The following is a 24,772-nucleotide window of genomic DNA, read 5'->3' as shown; positions in this document are numbered from 1 at the left end:
ATTCATCATTAGCAAAATTGATAATAAATTCACTTATTTTGGGTAATTGAAGAAAATTTAAAGTAAACAAATAATGCAGTTTTATGCAATAGTTTATTTTTCGTAATATGTTTTAAAATAAATTCAAAAAATAAATTTAATTAGCGCAAAAAATGCAATTTTATATAATAACACCAAAAACAGAACAAAAAAAGTATTCATCATTGATGTGCTATCATCAAAGTCAAATTCAAATATTATTTGGGAATCCCCCTTTTCTGTTTTATTTAGTAAAGGAGGCTTTGCCCTTGACAGCAAATATTTAATTTCATTGAAAATATAGTTTTTGTCAAAATGGGTCGTAAGCAAAACGAGGTTTCTGATGAGGTAAAAGTTTTGATAATAAAACACCACAGGAATGGTTTAACTCAAAAAACTATCAGTGAAATATTAAATAGACCACGATCTACTATACAATCCATCATCAGAAAGTGGACAGAAACGAAAACTGTTGACAATAAACCAAGATCTGGTCGACCAAAAGCACTTTCAGTTGGAGATGTGCGTTGGCTAGTGCGGCAAGTTCAGAAAACTCCGAAGACAAATGCGACCATTCTTCGTAAAAACACTATGGAATATTTAGGGAAGGAAGTTACTACACAAACAATTCGAAATACACTCAAAAGGCATAGTTACAGAGGAAGAACTGCACGTAAGAAGCCCTTTATAAATAAAATAAACCGAGTGAAAAGGCTAAACTTCGCAAAAATGTATGTAAAACAACCCGAATCATTTTGGAAAACAGTCATTTTTGCAGACGAGAGCAAGTTTAATCTTTTTGGGTGCGATGGAAAGGTCATAGTGTACAGAAAACCAAATACAGAGCTTGAAGAACGAAACACAGTTGCTACTGTAAAACATGGTGGAGGTGGTTTAATGGTTTGGGGGTGTATGGCGGCTTCAGGAGCGGGAAATCTTGAAATTATTAATGGAGTAATGGATCATAAGTATTACATTGACATTTTAAAGAGGAATTTAAAAGATAGTGCTGTAAAACTTGGGCTTGGTAATAACTTTCAATATTATCAAGATAATGACCCCAAACATTCTGCTTTAAATACCAAGATGTGGATGCTGTATAACTGCCCCAAAGTCATTAAAACTCCTCCTCAAAGTCCCGACTTGAACCCAATTGAACATCTTTGGGAACATCTCGAACGCAAATTGAGAACGCGCAATTTTTCGAGCAAGAGTCAAATGCAACAGGTGATAATGGAGGAATGGACTAATATAGACCAAAATATAACCGCTAAATTAGTCCAATCGATGTCAAACCGTTTAAAAGAAGTCATAAGACGCGGTGGTCGAATAACAAAGTATTAATTTTTTTAAATTATGTTATTTATTTTTTTGTTTTTTTGCAATGATGAATACTTTTTTTGTTTAATTTTTTGTGTTCAGCTGTAAAATGGCCCTTTTTGTTCCAATAAATACTATTTTTTTCTTTAAAAACAATGAAATTGTGTACATATATATCACACAAGCACTACTGCATCATTAGTTTAATATGTTTTTTATTCCAATTGTCTTTTGTAGACTTATTAAAAAAAAAACATTGAATGATGAATACTTTTTTTGACCGCTGTATAGTATGTACTTAAAAATGTTATCAAAGAACCAATGATAACACTTTGAAACAAATTCGGCGTCATGTTCTAAGGGGTGGGAGATTTCAAGGTATTGTGGATACCATGATAAAGAGAACATCCAGGGAACTGCTCAAATACAAACTGCATACCTAGGTCAAGTGAAGATCGCTGGCGAATGCTCTGCACGAAGTTGTGCGTATAATAGAAGAATCCTTCAATGTCAAGAGGTACACATGGGCGGTGTGCATGTGGATAAATTATGGGTCCCATGACTTAAATATAAGGAACAAAGTGGAAGGGGGCAGGCCACAAGGGGTATTTTAATGACACTCCTATGGGTGACTATCATAAACAACCTATTGCGCATGCTGACTGAGAAGGAATTTGAACGCGTCTGCTATGCAGACGATTTTACAATACTTCTAAGGGGTAAGGATCTGAATCAGCTACGCAGCAGGACCGAAAGGGTCTTCCGGATGGCCTAGACTCAAGGGTCTCGATTTTAACCCAAACGATTTTACATTTCATGACAGCTACCCTATAGTTAAACTTCTACAGAGCTAAAAGAGTGTATATAGGGCTTTGCTCATGCAAATAAGTTTCATTACTAAAAAACATGCAGTGCTTTTACAAGATTGATTTATAAAAAATTTCTCATCCACCTTTTTCCATTTTTCTTGAGTGTAGTAATAGTTAACAACACTAACCAACAAAATATCAATACATATACAAATATATATGGTTTAAATTAGCGCAAATATGTTAATAAATGAGTCAATAATAATATGCGCTGTAAATGAATGAATAGTTTATCCCCTTTTTTGCTGGAGACTATGATAACTGCACATTACGGACGTACAATATATATACATACGTTACGTTTCACACTAATAAGATTGTTACAAATATAAAAATGGAGGTGGGTACAAAAATTATTGAATTAATTTTTAATAAAATACTCTGCGGCACACAAAAATGCTTTCATATGGCATAACATTTGTTTATCTGCAAATCCCTCCGACAAGTCTATTAAGTCTCTAATTCAAATTCCTAAACTGCCCACAGTGTTTTTGCTGGAAATGTCCATTAACCCTATACAAACAACAAACAGTGTGCATGCATCTATAAATAAATTACTAATATAGCACATACATATATGCATTTAAATACATTATCATACATTTAATGTGTAAAAAACATACATTCTTATATGGTCTGTTTAAATCCATTTAGTATAGTCAAGATATGCAAGTTCACACATACACAAACACATCCATTTGCATATTTGCAATGGCATTTGCATCTTATATTAAAATATATAAAAAAAAATTTTTAAGTGAACTTTCATTTTCAATACCCATGCACATTTCCACTAAAAGCATTTGTCAGATATAAAGTGGTGTCACGTTTATGAAATGCACAGTGGTTGTATTTAAAAAGTTTTTTATAAAAGTCAAATAAATTAGGTGGCAAAGACAATTGCATACATTATTTTAGATTAAAAAAAATGCCTTAAATAAATGGTAACAGTTTTAGAAAGTGTCTGAGGATACTGAGAACCAAAATTTCAAAACGGTTGGTATCCCATTGTAGATCGATACAACTACCATCGAACCAATCCCTTATGACGGTTTTGGGTATTTACCACCAAACAAGCATGAGTCCAAAATAACAATAACCTTTGTAAGGAATATCAAGGCACCTGAAGCCGATGGTTTGTCAGCTAAGCTTTTTAAGACCGGACACAACACTCTGAGGACACTCAGCCCACGATGGGAAACTTATCATACAAAAATAAATCCCATATTTGCAGGATTTATTTTTAAATCCCAATTAAACCTGAGTTCATGGCTGAATAATCGATAAAAATACCAAATATGCAACTGTTTTCAAGAATTGTGTATGGTTGTGTGCGATATGCACATTAATGTATACGCATGTACGTTTGTGTATGCCACTTAAATCCCCAAAAACGCAGTGTAAACAGACAGGATTTGTTTTTGGATTTGGTTAAATCCAGATTATATTGTAAAAATTTCAAAGTAAAGGTGCTATAATCCTTAACAAATGGATGTCGGTTAATGACTTATCGTCCCTATAAATTCAGCTGTTTTTGTTTATCGATTGCTGCGTAATATAATGTTTGTTCACGTACTTATACAGTAACAATTTGCCAGGAAATTTTTGAGGGAGTGTAAGAAAGTTTCTCGTGGGGAAAAAATCTCCAGTAGGAATTTGCAAACTCTCATTTTCAAACCTTTCAAAATGTTTTTCGCACTTACACTCTCTCCTACTTGAAGACCAACGACTTTCCGTAAAATTTTGTGCAAATTTTTGAATAAGCGAACACTCGACCATGGGAGATGCCATCGTCCAAATTTTTCGGGCCAGTGCAGTTGAGAAACACGCGCGACCCTGGCGGCGCAGTTGCAAATATAGGCCCCAATGGGCTGCATAACCAGCATCGCCTCCAGGCCGGCCTGCGGTGCGGATCTCTGCGCCCCTGTGATCCCGACGCAGGCCAGTCTCTGGACCTTCTCGAACTCCTTTGCACGCGTCCTCTTCTCTACGGCATCCCACCATACCAATGCTCCCTAGCCTGGCCGTATACATCCAATAAACCATCTTGGGAGTCACCCCCCACTTCCTACCGAACATCCTCCTGCAGGAGTAAAAAGCTCACAGTGTCTTACGGCTTCTTTCCTCGGTGTTCCTCTTCCAGGACAGTTTCGAATCGAGGATTATGCCAAGGTACTTCGCCTCCTTCGATAGCCGCAGGATGACCCCGTCCAAGGACTCTGCTTCAGGGTGACCCCTGAACTACTTCAAATTTCAGCAAAATCTGGTATCAAATGCGTCTTTTATGGGCTCAAGATTTTAAATCAAATCTTAAAATATTTAATTTGTTGGCTTATGGCACTGTGCAAAACAAAAGGGTGTAGATATGTATACTTCTTAAGAGACAGGTTTACATACAAAACAAAGCAAATCACTTAAAACCTAATCATTGAACAAATAAACGGCTATTCAAAAACTTATCGACACACATATGGTGGCATGTACATATCCAACAACAACATGGTAATGAGCAATTTTAATGAGCATTAGGAAAGTTCTCTTTGTATTTGTGGGTGTGCGTACGTTTATGTGTTTGCCTTAAAAACACTATGGAATTAATGCCGATTATGAGTAAGGCATTTACCTCTCTCACTCTCGTATTTTTTGAACTCTTGCTGTCATTCTTCCCCAAAAATTTCTATGTCACCCCCAACACTCTTCCATTTATGTCAAATAGTGAAAAAATAGACCTACCGCAATGTTGAATGTTGAACAAAAGCGGTACTTATACATTTTTTGTTGTTTTCTGGCACTCAGTAGATATTTTTCAGTATTTTTTTTATCGTTTTGAAGTGTTATGCATAAATTTTATTGACACTTATTTGTAAACGGCACATAACAAATCAATGTATTCAAATGTTTGTTGCACACATACACATGTATATACTATGGCCCTCCAAACATTTTCTATCGTGCGAGTCACTAAATCTGCACTCAAGGAAGTTGAAAACAATCTCAGGCGATATCATTTTTTACTCTAATTAGTGTCTCGGTACGGGAGAAAACGTGCCACTTGGCGATACATACCCATGAGTGACTAAATAGGGACTAAAAAAAGTGTAAAATTCGATTATCAACGTCATTTATAAAAATAAATTTTTATTTGCCAAATGTTTTTTTACCTTTTAGAGTGAGGCTAATTTTTATTTCTCTTTCTAATTTATTTCTTTTCCAAATCAAGATTTAATAATCGAAGATTTTATTTGCAATGATTTTCCCTGACTGGGATTTGAACAGCCAACCTTACGATTGTGAGGCGTATGCTATCCCTCTGTGCTACCGGCCTTTCTTAATTACAGAAGGCTAAGTTAACATATTACATTCTCTTGTTTAAGGTTTTTTGAGTTAGCGTCCAAAACAACAACAAAAAATCTATTTTTAAATTTGAAGCAATAACAGTTGATTATGAGAAACTAATTAGCGAAACATGAATGATAGAATTCGGACAGTAATGTATTTGTTGTTGTTGTAAATCTTGAAATCTCTACAAACTATCATATAAAAGGACCTAAAAAGTGACTATTCTGGGAGGGAGTGAGAAAGTCACTTCCAAATGTTTGGAGGGGGGTTACATATTTTTAAGGTATTTTCAAAAATTATCGACAAACGCCATTGACAGTGAAAAAAATTAATCAAAAGACATGTTTTTACTACTATAGGTCACAATGTTGTTTGCTTGCTATCTTGGGTTATTTCTTTAACATAACCACAGACAGAATAAATAGATATTTTTTAATTTAATTACAAAATACACAACACTACAAATACACCGCCAGGATTTTATCGTTAATAAAGAACGTATGACCACCGCAGGTACTTTTATGCCGACCAAATATTTAATATTATGTATTTGATAAAATTATACTTTATTGGTCATCATCGCATACGAACAATACGAATTACAAGACAAACCGCCGCCACCATAACCGTTTAATTATGTAGTACAAATGACACTGTGACTAAATAATACTACGACTCTTTGCTTGCAGTGTCTGCTGCTTATTTCTATTGTTTTCTTTTTCTCCTCTTCTTGTGTTTGGGAGGTGGTGATGGTTGGTGCCCATTGACGTTATTCATCGTAGTTGCGTTGCTTTTTGTCTACGCTATTTGTTTGCAACTAGAGTACATATTTAGTCATTCGTTTGGCCTGTCTGTTGTTCATACAACAAACTGTATGGCTAAAGTAGGTGGGTCGAGGGGGCAATTCGCCCAGTCTGGACCCAATATCCACCAGTACAAACATGCATACATACTATGTATTCATGAGCAAAGCGAATATAAAAATTAAACAACATTTAAACAGCTGACTTGAATGCCGCATAGCCAAAACGTATTGATAGCTCAGTGATATGTCAAAACTGAGATATAATGAGAGAGAGAGAGTGTATAAGCGAATGTGTGATGAAACTCAGATGTTGTTAAAATGTCAAAAACACATGCGAGAGCCATAAGGCGACCAGATGTATACGACACTGTGCAGTAAGTTGCTGCATTGAATTGAGAAAATACACTGAGAAAAATTTTAAAGGTATAAGTCATAATTTTTTTTTCATTTCCCTTTGGAGATGTGCTCAATGATCGAAGAATTTTTTTCTATGCAGCCAGAAGATACAACAACGCCAACCATAGTATGACGCGTTTCGAACTCTTGGTTTAAAGAAGGTCATCCTCAGCCGTGTGAAGGCTTAAGGGCTGAACAATGGTAGTTTGTACTTATATCAAATTCTTTGTGGAAACGCCTCTATAATATAGATACCACACAAACAAACCTCGACATCCTGTCTGTAAGCTTTTCTATTTCGAATGCACGTGATTGTGACAAAATGGTTGTCATGAAAATGTTACCAATTCAAACGACTACATTTTTTTTATTGATTTAAATGACAAAAAATTATGCAAGTTATCTACATAAGTATTATAAACAATGGTTCCAAATTTCAGCAAAATTGGACAATAAATGCGGTTTTTATGGGCTCAAAGTTTGAAATTTCAGCAAAATTGGACAATAAATGCGTATCTATGAGCTTAAGACCCTAAATCGGTAGATCGCACAGAAAAAATACCTCTTAGAAAAAATGTGAATCCTTAAATTCTCAACGAATTTTTGCATTGAATCGAAGACTTTACTTGTTGAAGTACGTAAGTAAGTCTGTACTTGAAAGTCTGTCGACTTTCAACAAATTCTTTAGTTTAGGTAGTTGTAAAAATAGGCGTACTTCCATGTAGAGCACAAAACTGCCGTGCCATTCATGACTTGCAAACAAAGGTTCGAGTCCTATCTTAATTTTTTTTAATTAAACTTATTTTAGAAAATTCGGCATCAAAAAATATGTATTTCGTATTCAGAAAAATTTTTTTTTGTGTGGTTTCTACTTTTTTTATATTTAATTAATTGATACACTCATTACTGTGCTGCAGTACTTATTGATTTATTTCACCATAAAGAGGATGATGTCGGTAGGCTAGAGGATGCGTGCAGGACTACCAAACATTATATCGTGAGTTCGATAACAAAATTATTAAAATTTGTTTTTAAAGGTAATAATAGAGAGTGACAGAGGAAACCCCGAGAGCAGCAGTAAAACGAACGAGACAAAGCAGCGCGAGCCGAACAAAGAAAACAAAAACACCACCACCCGAACAAAGCACATGCGTTTGCTGGTTAGATGGTTTTTTGCCTTGCTTATGGATATGTTGTTGTTATATGTTGGCTTGCAAAGAGTGGCTTTCAACAACAAATTTGTACTTTGGGTCGTTGAGATTCGAAATAAATTGTTGCAGGAAAATTAACAACTTTCGTAGTCGTTTTTTCGACCACATTTGTTGTTTTTCAAAATTATTTTTATCTGTAAGGTCTTTATGTCCAATTTGCCCCTATGGACAAAATATGAATCTATGCAAAATTTCAGCACAATATAGCAATTTTTCAGGTTCTAGATCTGAGAAGCCTCTATAGCGCAGAGGATAGCATGTCCGCCTATAACGCTGAACGCCTGTGTTCGAATCTTGGCGAGACCATCCTAAAATTTTCAGTGGTGGTTATACTTTCCTAATGCTGGAGACATGTGTGCAATTTGAAAAAAAGATATGGCAGCCATGTAAAAACTTCTTAAAAAGAGGTGCCGCACTGCGGCACGCCGTTCGAACTCGTCTATAAAAAGGAGGCCCCTTTTCTTTGAGCTTAAACATGAATCAGACTGCACTCATTGATATGTGAAAAGTTTGCCCCTGTTCTTTAATGGAATGTTCATTGCCAAATTTGCAGATCTGGTTGTCGTATATACACGTGTTTCCAGTAGTATTTTTTGCTTCCCAGTTGTCTACACTCCTTTCCAGACAAACATTTTATTGTTATTGTTGTTGTTGTAGTAGTGTATTGTACACTGAGGCAGCAACCTTTTTTGATGAAGAACTCCGTCGGGTCAATCCGGTACGTACAGCCAGCTGCCATGGCATTGTTGTAGCGGTGTGTCTATCGTGTGTCTATCTATCTTTCGTCTGTTTGGGTCTGTTGAATATCCAGAACCAGGAACTCTGTGGCTAGAGTGGGCAGTTTATCAGGTGACGAGTGTCGTAAGGCCCATGCCACAATCAGGACGCACAATCCTTGCTCTGTAAGAGGCAGTTCCATCTGCCGGATCATAATTGAGCCAGAACCATTCAGGTTTCCAGGGAGGTCAATTTCCTTAGGGTCAATTGGTGGTGGTCGCTCTCCAAGGAAAACAATCACCCGATAGTTATTTACCGCATCTGCTATCGTGTCTGCATTATTGTTGTCCAGGCCCACCCTGAACCTCTCGCTCTAGATCATGAAGATCCACCTTGAGGCTTCTGGGCGTTGGTGGACCAATAAAGGAGACAACCCGTCGCAGTTCGAAGAGCAGCATTCTGACGAAAAGTTTAGCTGTGAGTTACCGGACGCGTCCGCATATTGGAATGCTCAATAAAGAGTAGCTGCAAGGGCTGTGACGGACTATCAGCGGTGTCGAACGAAGAGTCTCAGTGAGTCGCTGGGCGTCACCGGCTCTTGCATAAATACTGAGTGCCTATGATGCTCGATATGACGAGGCGAGTTATCGGCGCCTTTAAATAACCAATGGCCCCCATGTTCCGCGACGATCGGTCTTTTGAACCGGAAGGATCTAGTTCACCTACAGCAGCTTGTTGAAGTGTTGGCGATGTCCTCGAATAGTTTGGCATTGTTGACCGTGTTGAATGCTTTCAATAGGTCCAGTGCCACTATGAACGTTCTACCACATGGCCTGGGATGATTTAGTCCAAGGGAAATGTGTGCCGTGATGGCATACAACAAGTTGTTGGGCTATGCAATCTTTGAAATCCATGCCGATGTTCGGCGGATGGAAATTCTACAATGAAGCTCGGGAGGAGTAGTCCCTCAAGCGTCTTGTCAATTCGTGAGAGAAGGGAGATCAATCTGTACGACTCCCCCTTACTCGGGCTTCAGTATCGGGTAATATAAGAGTGTTTAAAGATATTTTCCATACCTCTCCCAGACATCAACATTTCTTTCCAGTCTTCTACATTTGTTTCAAGTAGTCTATATTCGTTGCAGTCATCGATACATCTTTCCTATTCGTCCTTCCAAATAGTCTATATTCGTTTCGTTGCAGTTATCTATATACCTTCGATATTATCTGTAGGCTTTCCTAGTTGTCTACATTTGTTCACAGTCATTTACCCTTCTTACCAGTTATGTGTACTCATGACGTGCTGTGTATAATCTTTTCCATTATTATACTCCCTCCTAAAGAGCTGACTACCCAATAAATCAGTCATACAAATCATTTAGCCTTTACTAGACAATGCTGAATATGGTCTAAAAGAAAACAAAAATCGCCTATTTCTGAAAATTTTTATGAAAATCGAAATTCTTTCAACTTTTCCACAGAATTTTAGACCTATGTACATACTTTCAGTCCAAAAAAGTCACGTTTGTACTTTTGGCCCTTTTCATCTATGAACCCAATTCCTTGTGTTTGAAATATACTCTATATTTATGGCCCAAATGATAATTAGTTAGTCATGTCTGTTTGGAGGACAATATCATTCATTCTATTTGACCTTATTGAATGGAAAGAAAGAGCAATCGTTTCAGCAAGTACACACATATTTTTATCCTCAAGTCTAAAGGCATATTGTAAACGAGAGTTTATGCACAATTCTGGTGTCACAACAGCAAGTGCCTTGTACCTCATGCCTTGAAAACTATCATTGATAGGACAAGTTTCTTACTTTTTATGAAATTTCCTTGCAGAGTACTTAGATGATTTTTGTTTTTGTCTGCGACAAAACTCACATCAATCCCTTAGTCAACCGCCCCAAACGCTTACACACATTTCAATTGAAAAGTTGTGCTTAAATTTGGGTCAAACCCATTATTGACAAAACCCTCATTGTCATCAGCATCAGTAATAGAAGACGTTTTTCTGAGAGTAGTAATTCTTGTTATCATATTTTCCCACATCAATTTTGCGGTAAAATGGCAAAAATAAGACATTCTGCATTTTTTTGCGGTTCGCCAAATCTCATGGCCCTATGAGACGTTTTTTTTTTGGTTCTTTTATTATATCTCATTTCTCTGTCTAGACATGGCGATAAACCATGTAAGAAAAGAAAAATATGAATAGCAAATACATTAAATTATTATGTATTGATGAGTTGTTGCCAAGTGCATTATGATTATGATGGCTTTTAGCCAAAAATCTTAAGGGAGGAGCAGGTTGCTGGTTGTAGGATTTAAGACTTCTTATGAAAAACAGATTAGGCATCATTAGGAGCAATCTTTTGGTTAATAGCCAACAAATGTACATATGTATATACTACGTATTCGTTACAATATTTTTATTTTAACTTTAACTCCTTTTCAGTCGTCTAAAAACCTTCATTCAAGTTCAAGTTTTAGCTGAATGATAAGGGGCCTCCTTGTTACTTTGTTCACACATGTCGCCAGCATTACGGGGGGAAAAATCATTGCTGATGTTCTCACCTAGATTCCATCTCAGGCTTTCAGGATTATAGGCTGACATACTAACCTCATTGCTACGGTGGCCTCCAGGGAAAACAAACAAATAAACCTAGGTCTAAATATCAACTGTATTCGAACCCAGGCGTTCAGCGTCATGGCGGACATGCTAACCTCTGCACTGTGGTGGCCTCCCAGTCGTCTGTACTTCTTCCCAGTCGTCTATTCTCCTTCCCAGTCAGTCTTCTATATTCATTCACAATCATATACTCTGTCTAGACATGGCGATAAACCATGTAAGAAAAGAAAAATATGAATAGCAAATACATTAAATTATTATGTATTGATGAGTTGTTGCCAAGTGCATTATGATTATGATGGCTTTTAGCCAAAAATCTTAAGGGAGGAGCAGGTTGCTGGTTGTAGGATTTAAGACTTCTTATGAAAAACAGATTAGGCATCATTAGGAGCAATCTTTTGGTTAATAGCCAACAAATGTACATATGTATATACTACGTATTCGTTACAATATTTTTATTTTAACTTTAACTCCTTTTCAGTCGTCTAAAAACCTTCATTCAAGTTCAAGTTTTAGCTGAATGATAAGGGGCCTCCTTGTTACTTTGTTCACACATGTCGCCAGCATTACGGGGGGAAAAATCATTGCTGATGTTCTCACCTAGATTCCATCTCAGGCTTTCAGGATTATAGGCTGACATACTAACCTCATTGCTACGGTGGCCTCCAGGGAAAACAAACAAATAAACCTAGGTCTAAATATCAACTGTATTCGAACCCAGGCGTTCAGCGTCATGGCGGACATGCTAACCTCTGCACTGTGGTGGCCTCCCAGTCGTCTGTACTTCTTCCCAGTCGTCTATTCTCCTTCCCAGTCAGTCTTCTATATTCATTCACAATCATATACATTCATTCATAGTCATATATATTCATTCACAATCATTTATATTAATTCGCACTCATACATATTCATTCACAATCATCTGTACTCTTTTTTAGTCATCTACAATAGAGGTTTTTTAGATTTTCTATCTTCTTAATACTTTTTCTATTCTCTCACCGTATAACAACCCATTGTGCAGCTGAAATTTGGTATCTTTTTCTATTGCTTGCATTTTCCAGGTGTATAAACAAACAAATCAAAAGCAAAAAACATACGTTTTTAGTATGCACCATATATAAAGCATTTGTTATTGAGTGTGAAAATTGAAACTGTGCCTATTTGAAAGCTACTATCGATCCGTAACGCATCTTATGGAGTTTCAAGTGCCATCAACATTCCATTCAAGACGTTAACCATTCAATGCGTCAATGCATGTGTGCCAACCAAATGAATGTCACCAGACAGCGCAACGAACAGACCAACGGACAGACATCAAACACTCATATTTGGCAGACATGCGTAAAACCAGCGAATTTAGTTCAAATGCATATTGGAAAACGTAAAAGCTTAAAAAACATATCGCTATATTATATCTATGGGCCATCAAACTTATATGTGCATATGTATGTGGCATAGCATAGAAACATATACATATATGTATATGTACGTATATAAATGAAGTATTGTGATCAAAGCTCAATATCACTTGACTGGAGAAGTAGAATAATGCTCTAAATGCTGATGTCTGGGGCGAAGAACAAAAGAATAAAGAAAACAAAGCCTTTTCTTGAGACAAAGTTGAAATAAAAGAAATAAAAAAGTCCTATACATTACGAAAACAACATAGAAATTTTTAAAACGAAGCATAGGTAGATGAAAGAAGAAAAACTATATTTAAATTTAAAATAAATTATTGTTGTTGTAGCCACATATTTGAGGAGAGGGAGCAATCCTGGGTCAGTCATGATGGCGTGTATATCCTGGTGCGTAAACTCTGCTGCTCACGTTTTAGGATAGCCATGCCGTTGTAATATTTCATGTATTGGTAAAAGATTTTTTCTCGAGATCGTACACAGAAAAAAAAGCAACAAAATTTGTCGATTCAATCATTTTTTAATTGAACATTAATTTTTTTCAATTACAGTCGAGATCGACATTTTTTGCCATTTAAAAAAAAAAATAATTGATTCAATTAAAAGATTTTTTCTAGAGACCGGTACGCAGCTCTAGCGAAATGTTTGTTGGCATAAAAAGTGCATTGACATTTTCTTAGCAACATTTTCGGTACACAGGAAAAAAACGCAACAAAATTAGTCGATTCAATCATTTTTTTAATTAAATATTTTTTTTTTCAATTACAGTCGAGACTTAAATTTTTTCCCATTTTAAAATAATTTTCAATCATTTTTTTAATTAAATATTTTTTTTTTTTCAATTACAGTCGAGACTTAAATTTTTTCCCATTTAAAAAAAAAATTGATTTAATTAACTTTTTAATTGAATTTGAAACAATTTTCAACCACAATCTTGATTGAATTTTTTAAAAAATTCATTTTTTTAAAAAAAATGCGAAATATTTCAATCAAAATAGAGGTTGAAATTTTTGCAGTTTTCAATTAAAAACTTAATTCTTTCAATCCATTTTTAATCGAATTAAACGATTTTTTGAAAAGAATATGTGATTGAAAATTTTATCTTTATAAAGAGAAAAAATTGCACAAAAATTTTTGAAAAAAATTAATTGAAAATAAAAATATTTTTATTAAAAAATTAATTGAAACAATAATTATTTTAATTGAATATGGATTTTTTCCAATTACAATCGCGATTGAAATTTAGTCAGTTTTCAATTAAATAATTTATTGATTCAATCATTTTTTAAATTAAATTTGAAATTTTTATGCCCACCACAGAAGGATGGAGGTATTTTCATTTTGCCATTCCTTTTGCAACACATCGAAATATCCATTTCCGACGCTATTAAGTATAAATATATTCTTGATCAGCGTAAAAATCTAAGACGATCTAGCCATGTCCGTCCGTCTGTCTGTTGAAATCATGCCACAGTCTTTAAAAATAGAGATATTGATCTGAAACTTTGCACAGTTTCTTTTTTTTTGTCCATATGCAGGTTAAGTTTGAAGATGGGCTATATCGGATTATATTTTGATATAGTCCCCATATAGACCGATCCGCCGATTTAGGGTCTTAGGCCCAAAAAAGCCACATTTATTATCCAATTTTGCTGAAATTTGGGTCAATGAATTGTTTTAGACCCTTCGACATCCTTCTTCATTTTGGCCCAGATTGGTCCAGATTTGGATATAGCTGCCATATAGACCGATCCGCCGTTTTAGGGTCTTAGACCCACAAAAGGCGCATTTATTGCCCGATTTTGCCAAAATTTGGGACAGTGAGTTGTGTTAGGCCAGTCGACATCTTCACCTTCTTCAACTATGCTTCGATCGGTCCAGATTTGAATATAGCTGCCATATAGACCAATCTCTCGATTTAAGGCTTTGGGCCCATAAAATGTGCATTTATTGTCCGATGTCGCCGAAATTTGGGACAGTGCATTACGTTAAGCCCCTCGACGTACTTCTGCAATATGGCACAGATCGATCAAGATTTCCATATAGATGTCATATAAACCGATCTCTCGATTTAAGGTTTTGGGCCCAAAAAGGCTCATTTATTGTCCGATTTCCCTGAAATTTGGGTGTTAGTCCTTTTCACATCCTTTTTCATTTTAGTTCATATCGGTCCAGATTTGAATATAGCTGCCATACAGACCGATCTCCCGATTTAAGTTTTTGTGCCCACAAAAGAAGCATTTTTTGTACGATGGCACCCAAATTTTGGACAGTGGAAAATTCCAGGAGCTTTACATATGTGAACCAAGTTGCATCGAAATCGAGGTTGCGCCATATGCAGCGCTCCTATCGCAAACATTTTAATACATGTGCATATTTTCAATTAACAAAATTATTTGGATATTTCGGAAATGGGAATTATTTTCTAATTGTAGCAATTAAGAAATTAATTGAAAATTTTAATCATTTTTTTAATCGGATCAATTAAGAATTTAATTGGAAATTTAAAAATTTTTCAATTATGTTTTTAATTGCATGTGCAATTTTTTGATTGAACATTTTTTCAATCACCTTTTTCCAAAACTGCGATTGATTATATCACTTTCGTGATTGAAGCAATTTCATTTAAAAAAATTATTACACAAATTAATTTTGTGATTGTTTATGTTTATGGTTGGTGTTTTATGGTAGCATTGCAAGGACTGTGAACTTTTTTGTCTTCATTTAATGAAAACTAAGAAAAAATCATATTTACCATCACTGAAAACATTTGGATAAATAAAAGTATAGTTTTTATGTGTACATTATTTTATTTATCAGCAATAACGTGTAAAAGTTTAACATTCTATTTGAATGAATGTATGGTTGCTTTCACCATGTGTCACCTACAGAAAATTTCGATAGAACTGCGTACCGGGCTGAACTTTTAAAATAAAGCGTTAAATAGTCGCAAGTATGCTTTTAAAATTGTTTAAGGCAAGATGTTCTGCGGATATTAGGCATTTAGGAAAAAATTTTAATCTCAGATTCGTATCTAATCTAACCCTCAAATGTATTTCCTTTCAAATGTCTGAACTTTTGCCGAAATTTTACTTTAATACTGGCAACACCGTTTTAGCTGGCATTTTTTTCATTTTTCCACAACAGTTATGCATGTTTATTTACGAAAGCTATGAAAACAAAAGTAAAATTATTCTAAATTCGAAAGACACTGTCATGCTCTCCCACTGTATCAAAGAGGAAGAGAGAATGTGTGAGAGATCTCAGGCAAAAAAAGCTTTCTTTTTTGCATTTCTTAGAAAAGCAAAAAAGTGAGATTTTCAGTCTTAAAGATAGGGAAAATCCCTCAGAACTGAATATAAGTAATAGCCAAAGAAGATACATATTTAGGAATGTACATATAATCAATATATATAGAAATTTACTTAGAAACGTATCTATTTCTTGGTCATACTTAATAAATCAAATTTATTTAAAAAATATTACGCTTCTGCTACAATACAACAGAACGCTTTATTTTATCGATGTACAAATATTCGAAAAGAAAAAAAAAAGTAAAACAAACCAACTCAAACAGATGCATGTGTGCATATGTATGTACATCTGAATCTATGCATATGGCAGACAATAAAATAAATGAAAACCCATTGAGTAGTTGATGAGAAGATGACTCTGCAAATTTCAGCAGTTCTCTCATCACCTCACCACACCACAGAAGATAGGCGAACTTGAAATAAAATGCAAAGGCATAATGCCAAAAAACGCAAGAGAGTGAAAATATTTAAACATAATTAATTTTAATTTCAAGTAGAATAATGACATGAGGAGTCATATAATGTATGTAATATATTACAAAAGTAAAGGTATACCTAAAAAAAAATAATAAAATATGTACAGCGGTCAAAAAAAGTATTCATCATTTAATGTTTTTTTTTTTAATAAGTCTACAAAAGACAATTGGAATAAAAACATATTAAACTAATGATGCAGTAGTGCTTGTGTGATATATATGTACACAATTTCATTGTTTTTAAAGAAAAAAATAGTATTTATTGGAACAAAAAGGGCCATTTTACAGCTGAACACAAAAAATTAAACAAAAAAAGTATTCATCATTGCAAAAAAACAAAAAAATAAATAACATAATTTAAAAAAATTAATACTTTGTTATTCGACCACTGCGTCTTATAACTTCTTTTAAACGGTTTGACATCGATTGGACTAATTTAGCGGTTATATTTTGGTCTATATTAGTCCATTCCTCCATTATCACCTGTTGCATTTGACTCTTGCTCGAAAAATTGCGCGTTCTCAATTTGCGTTCGAGATGTTCCCAAAGATGTTCAATTGGGTTCAAGTCGGGACTTTGAGGAGGAGTTTTAATGACTTTGGGGCAGTTATACAGCATCCACATCTTGGTATTTAAAGCAGAATGTTTGGGGTCATTATATTGATAATATTGAAAGTTATTACCAAGCCCAAGTTTTACAGCACTATCTTTTAAATTCCTCTTTAAAATGTCAATGTAATACTTATGATCCATTACTCCATTAATAATTTCAAGATTTCCCGCTCCTGAAGCCGCCATACACCCCCAAACCATTAAACCACCTCCACCATGTTTTACAGTAGCAACTGTGTTTCGTTCTTCAAGCTCTGTATTTGGTTTTCTGTACACTATGACCTTTCCATCGCACCCAAAAAGATTAAACTTGCTCTCGTCTGCAAAAATGACTGTTTTCCAAAATGATTCGGGCTGTTTTACATACATTTTTGCGAAGTTTAGCCTTTTCACTCGGTTTATTTTCTTTATAAAGGGCTTCTTACGTGCAGTTCTTCCTCTGTAACTATGCCTTTTGAGTGTATTTCGAATTGTTTGTGTAGTAACTTCCTTCCCTAAATATTCCATAGTGTTTTTACGAAGAATGGTCGCATTTGTCTTCGGAGTTTTCTGAACTTGCCGCACTAGCCAACGCACATCTCCAACTGAAAGTGCTTTTGGTCGACCAGATCTTGGTTTATTGTCAACAGTTTTCGTTTCTGTCCACTTTCTGATGATGGATTGTATAGTAGATCGTGGTCTATTTAATATTTCACTGATAGTTTTTATACCCTCCACCATAAGATGGGGGGTATACTAATTTCGTCATTCTGTTTGTAACTACTCGAAATATTCGTCTGAGACCCCATAAAGTATATATATTCTTGATCGTCGTGACATTTTATGTCGATCTAGCCATGTCCGTCCGTCTGTCCGTCCGTCCGTCCGTCCATCCGTCCGTCCGTCTGTCTGTCGAAAGCACGCTAACTTCCGAAGGAGTAAAGCTAGCTGCTTGAAATTTTGCACAAATACTTCTTATTAGTGTAGGTCGGTTGGTATTGTAAATGGGCCATATCGGTCCATGTTTTGATATAGCTGCCATACAAACCGATCATGGGTCTTGACTTCTTGAGCCTCTAGAGTGCGAAATTCTTATCCGATTGGAATGAATTTTTGCACGACGTGTTTTGCTATGATATCCAACAACTGTGCCAAGTATAGTTAAAATCGGTTCATAACCTGATATAGCTGCCATATAAACCGATCTTGGGTCTTGACTTCTTGAGCCTCTAGCGTGCGCAATTGTTATCCGATTGGAATGAAATTTTGCACGACGTGTTTTGTTATGATATCCAATAACTGTGCGAAGTATGGTTCAAATCGGTTCATAACCTGATATAGCTGCCATATAAACCGATCTTGGGTCTTGACTTCTTGAGCCTCTAGAGTACGCAATTCTTATCCGATTGGAATGGAATTTCGCACGACGTGTTTTGTTATGATACCCAACAACTGTGCCAAGTATGGTTGAAATCGGTTCATAACCTGGTATAGCTGTCATATAAACAGATCTGGGGATTTGACTTCTTGAGCTTCTAGAGGGCGCAATTCCTATCCGATTTGGCTGAAATTTTGCATGACGTATTTTATTTTTACTTTCAATAACTGTGTCAAATAAGGTTCAAATCGGTTCATAACCTAATATAGCTGCCATATAAACCGATCTGGGATCTTGGGTTCTTGACCCCTAGAGGTCGCAATTATTATCCGATATGCCTGAAATTTTGTACGATGGATCCTCTCATGACCATCAACAAAATTGATTATTATGGTCTGAATCGGTCTATAGCCCGATACAGATCCCATATAAATCGTTCTCTCTATTTTACTTCGTGAGCCCCAATGGGCGCAATTCTTATACGAATTGGATGACATTTTACACAGGTCTCCAACATATAATTTAATTGTGGTCCGAACCGGACCGTTTCTAGATATCGTTTTAATAGCAGAGCAACTCTTTTCTTATATCCTTTTTGCCTAAGAAGAGATGCCGGGAAAAGAACTCGACAAATGTGATCCATGGTGGAGGGTATATAAGATTCGGCCCGGCCGAACTTAGCACGCTCTTACTTGTTTGAGTTAAACCATTCCTGTGATGTTTTATTATCAAAACTTTTACCTCATCAGAAACCTCGTTTTGCTTACGACCCATTTTGACAAAAACTATATTTTCAATGAAATTAAATATTTGCTGTCAAGGGCAAAGTCTCCTTTACTAAATAAAACAGAAAAGGGGGATTCCCAAATAATATTTGAATTTGACTTTGATGATAGCACATCAATGATGAATACTTTTTTTGTTCTGTTTTTGGTGTTATTATATAAAATTGCATTTTTTGCGCTAATTAAATTTATTTTTTGAATTTATTTTAAAACATATTACGAAAAATAAACTATTGCATAAAACTGCATTATTTGTTTACTTTAAATTTTCTTCAATTACCCAAAATAAGTGAATTTATTATCAATTTTGCTAATGATGAATACTTTTTTTGACCGCTGTATATAAGAATAAGAATGAGCCCTCCGCGATTTATTCGAACCAGCAAGGCGGTGATCTTTGATTATTTGTTTTTTGTTTGTTTATGCTTTCAGTTCATACCTAATAACTATGAGCTTTATTGGATTATATTAAACTTAGGACTGGTATTTGGAACTTCCAGTTTACCTGCCTCTATGCTAATAAGCCAAGATGACTATTTAAATGTTTAGGAAATAAAAAATGTCATCATTGATCTCTGAAACTACTGAGAAAACAATTTAATTTCTGGTAGGAATTTTGTGACAATGGTATTATGGAATCAAAAAGTCGCATTCTAGGGCAAAAAACATAGTTGTGGTTGTAGCACTATGTTGCGCACTGAAGCGAGAGCCCTTGACGATTACGACTCTTTCGAGTCAATCCGGTAAGTACAATTGGATTTAAGAAGTATTACACACCATTGCCCTTTTTGATAAGCGGTGAAGCTAATAAACTTTGTAAGCTTGTCCGATTCAATGGTAACCAATTCTATGTGCCGTATTCATACCGTTATGTCAGCTCTCCGGTCTATATACAGAAACGAGCTTGCTTTTCGTTTCCATGCCAAAACATGTTTTTATACCCACTACCATAGGATGGAGCTATACTAATCTAGTCATTCCGTCTGTAACACGTCGAAATATATTGATCGTCTCGACACTGTGAGTCGATCTAGCCATGTCCGTCCGTCCGTCCTTCTGTCGAAATCACGATAGCGGTCGAAGACGTAAAGCCAGCCGCTTGAAATTTGCCACAGATAATTCTTATGGATGCTAGTCGTTGTGGATTGCAAATGGGTCATATCGTTTCAGATTTGGATATAGCCTCCCTATAAACCAATACCCCAATTTAACTTCTTTAGCCCATATGAGCCTCAATTTTTATTCGACTTGGCTGAACTATGGAAAAAAGACTTGTTTTATGACTTTAGCATCTATGTAAAGTATGATAGGAACCGTTCTATAAACAGATGTAGGCACCTCCGTAAACTAATCCCCAATTTTGACTTCTTGAGCCCATAAAAGCCCTAATTTGCATCCGATTTGGCTGAAATTTGGAATAAAGACTTGTGTTATGACTTCCAATATCCTTGTCAAATGCGATGGTAGTCGGTTTATAAACTGATATAGCCCCCATATAAATCGATTCACGGATTTGACTTCTTGAGCCCCTAGAAGCTTCAATTCTTATCCAATTTGGTTGACATTTTACCCAAAACCCTATCTCATGACTTACAACATCTGTGCCAAGTTTTATCCGAAGCGGTCAATTTGGTGATATAGGACCCCCAAATCAATCAATTCCCCATTTGATTGCTACAATTTAATTCAAGCACAAACTCAGTTAATAAGGTACATGATGTCTTATGACATGCCACTTTTTTTATTCACATCTAATTGAAAATGTTTGTCAATAAAAATACTAACCACAATAAAAGGGCTGTCAAAAACCGTCAAACCTGGCCGACAGTTAACAGCTGCTCGCGTGAGACCACCGTCCACAGATAGCGGATAGTGGAATGCTCCATACAAAGCAATTGCAGTCGCAAACAACTAACGGTATGGAGCGGAGAGCCTCAGAGGGCGGGCGAACCGGCTCGATATGACAAGGCGAGTTATTGGCGACTTTAAATAACCAATGGCCATTATGTTTCCACGGCGTTCGGTCCTTTGGACCAGACCGAGCTTCCGACCTCCACATACATGCAAGTGGCTACAGCAACAGACTGTCTTAGGTTGATAGGCTGTCTTGGGTTAAAATCAGTCACCCGGGCATGTCTTTGGCATAGCAGATAGAAAGCTTCAAGTTTTGTACCGTGTATGAGGAAGTCCCCACCAAAACTATGGGTGATGGAAGCCATTTGTCAAGATTGATTGCGCCACACGGTATGTTAACTGATGTATAGGGGCAACTTTTCCTATCATTTTTTTACACCAAATCCGCATAATTCTCTACCTTGACTTATCAAGCAACTTCATAACATTTAAACGCCGAAGGTATTTCAATCAAAAGACAACCGATTGTAATGTCTTCAGATTGTATCTTCAGTTAACATACACCCCACTCAAATGTACGTGCTAGTGGGAGAAAATGCCGAGATATCATCAAGGAAGCCGCTCTCTTTATACTAGCTGGTCTAGTACCTCATGGCATATTTTCCGGGTCGTGTAAGCAGATGATCGTCATGTTGATTTGGTCCTTCTTACATTTAAGCCTCAAACGTAAACGTTATTATTGTTATAATATTTTTTATTATTGTTGTTGTACACTGAGGCGGCAGCCCTTGGTCTCCATCGGGCCCATCCGGTACGTACAACCGGCTGCCATGGGATTTGTTATATGTTACAGTTATTGTTATAATACAATGTCTGTCTAAGGTCCGTGCTCTTTGCAAACCAATACCACATCTAAATTTGTAACACATTCCGCATAAAGTTACACGATACTCAATATCATACACAAGCTATTCGAGGAATTTTGTTTGAAATATTGTATTTTAGTACATGGTGTGTGTGGCATGGTGTGTGTCATTGGTAACGGATAATGAATCACTGCAAGATCAACATTTTATAAATTGTTGTTGAGACCAAGAGCTACCATACTACTACAATTAGAACATTTCCTTGTTGCAACCAGTAAAGTCACACAATCCCAATTTTTTTTCTATGTAGACAGCCACATTACGGAGTGCACTGTCACCACTAAATTCCTCTCGAAGCATCCGAACTAAGTCGTAGAGTTCCTAGATCTGAATACTCAACAGATCCCAGCAGACGAATGAATAAGATATAATGCCATGCTACAATAATAACAACAACCATATTATAAAGTGCATTGTCAATCGGCAGATACCTTGAAGGTAACGCCTAAGTAACTAAACCCTGATCCTTTTTTTGCTTTGCTGATGAGTAATGTTCCTAACATAGTCCTCTAAAGCCTAATCTTAACGCTTCACTAGATTCTCTTTACTAGGTAGAATATCTACTACTGGTAAAGAAATTGTTTTCCCATAATTATCAGCCCACCCCATCTATGGAATGATAAACAACTATCCGCAAGGAACTCAGTGATCATAACTAGAAAGTGCAAAAAGCTTTATATTCGCAACCTTCATAAAGTCATAGACATATGGCAAGACTGGTTTCAACCGGCATAATGAAAGTGCAAAGTCCAATAAGAAAAAAAATCAAAATAGGAAAACAATAGGTCTGTTCGCATACTTTTCCAGTAAACATTTGCAGGAAAGTAAGAAAAGCCTTTACACTTAATTGCTATTTATTTGAATTAATAGCTGTTGCTGCTGCAAATTTCTACTGGGGGAAAAATAACTTTAGTAGAAATTTGCAAGCTCTTAATTATCAAACTCTGAGCGACTTCCAGTAACAATTTGTGCAAATTTGCACAAATTTTCAGTACACGAACACACTTAATGTTTTTAGATCTCATTCGCTTTACTTACCTAATAAGTGAGAAGATGCAACTATGATTTTGTATTTACTTTGATGACAAATCAAACGCCAGTAGACTTTTGAAAAAACAAAAAAATCTATGAAAACAATTTTTTTTTTGTTTTTCTACGATGTTGAAAGATGTTAATTTCTGTACTTGTAGCTTCGTATTCCAAGTGACGTCAATATTTTACGAGATCGCAGCAACAAAAATGCAATTCTATTCGATGCCGTAATTTTTATTTACTTTTCTTTTTTGGTGGTTCTCTTTATAATTTTTTTTTAATATTTTTATTTTTTTTTTTATTCGAAGGAAACAAAGAGTGTTTGCCACCGCCGCTTCGGGTTTAAACAATTAACAATTCATTATTATTTTGTGTATGCGTTAAACAAAGAATATTTTTCTTGTTGTCATTTGTTATTCCGTTTCGTTGCCTTTTTCGGTTTATTTTATTTTTTCACTTTTTTCACTCACACGAAAAAAATTTATCTGCGTTCTGTTTAGCACTCACACATACAGACACACACACGAATACCCGATTTTGTTTGAATATATACGATTATTAACCTTTTTGCCATGGACCTTAGGCAGTTAATGCTAATTGCTTTAGAAAACTCTATCCCATTTTACCCCAACTTACATATTTTTCCGATTGTATTTCGATTATTTCACACTTTGTTTTGTTCTTTATCTTCTTTGTTCGAAAGGTTTTTTCTTTCTTTCGTTTTTATTACTGTGCAGTTTTGTGGCAAGTCACTCTATGGTTTTTTGGTTTTCTGCCATATATCTTTGCAAAGCATAAGGATGCTACTAGCAAAACATGCACAAAAGGTTATTACTCTTTTTACTCCTAAAACCATTAAACCATTATAAGCCCTGTTTTAATAGTAATTTCTTAATTTATTATTTTTTTTTAAGACGAAGTGACCAAACACGTACAACAATACAAGACTCAGGAGTAGAGAAGAATTAAATCTACGCCGTTGATTTGATAAATGCAAGATTAGTCGAATTAAGTAACGCAATGTAGTAGTAGTAGTAGTAGTAGTAGTATTTATTGAGTCTTTTCTTTTTTCGATTACATTGGAATACTGGAATGTACTTATCGATAACAATATAATATACTAAGAACTATTGTTGTTTGGTTCTAATACACGATTATTTGTCTTATTTGCTACTTGCTTAACATGAAGTTGTGTATATGAATGAAAAATCATAACAAATGAATTTTGTAAATAGAAGACTTGCTCCCGGTCCTCACTGTTTCTAACAGAGCTTGATTGTCTGTTAAATAATAAATAATCTTACAATTAAAAAAACATCTAAAACGAAATAACAATAAGTCTGTTAATCACTATATCGAACAGATCGGAATGGTTTAACCAAATAATAAATGTAGTAAAGTATCACAGATCGTGTGTATGAACTATCGAACGTTCAAATACATATATAAGGCAAGATATATCACATTTTCGTTTTGCTATTAGAATATATTGCAGGGTGAGTAAAATTGTAATAATAATAAATTCCTATGATTTAATAAATTAATATGTAAATATATATATACATCCTCATCCTCTATGAGAGCCTGATGTTGTTGTTTGGAAAAAAATTGGTGTGTTATTGCGGATTGATCCATTGTCGGTGGCTTCATTTATGATGGCAACAGGGGATAGATAAACAGAATCAGCCCAAGA

The 24,772-nt window shown here is 35.4% G+C and overlaps 1 protein-coding gene across 5 annotated transcripts in view; it reads right to left on the bottom strand.

The window, feature by feature from the left end:
• LOC106087414 (myotubularin-related protein 4) overlaps positions 1 to 24,016 on the bottom strand; it is a 61,863-nt gene extending 37,847 nt beyond the window's left edge. For 2 of the 5 annotated variants that reach the window (XM_059366585.1, XM_059366587.1), the window contains exon 1: positions 23,086 to 24,016. The gene's annotated coding sequence lies outside the window, so the exon portion shown is untranslated. Of the gene's footprint in view, positions 1 to 4,940; positions 5,114 to 23,085 lie in introns of those variants that run through there. The other 3 variants (XM_059366589.1, XM_059366588.1, XM_059366586.1) reach the window with 3 other exon arrangements.
• Between the last annotated feature and the right edge of the window lie 756 nt (positions 24,017 to 24,772).

The sequence above is a fragment of the Stomoxys calcitrans genome, chromosome 4 (assembly GCF_963082655.1).
Source record: "Stomoxys calcitrans chromosome 4, idStoCalc2.1, whole genome shotgun sequence".
In the NCBI taxonomy this organism is placed as follows: Eukaryota; Metazoa; Arthropoda; class Insecta; order Diptera; family Muscidae; genus Stomoxys; species Stomoxys calcitrans.
Note: the sequence above shows the minus strand (reverse complement) of the source record. Positions and strands in the feature narration are given on the sequence as shown.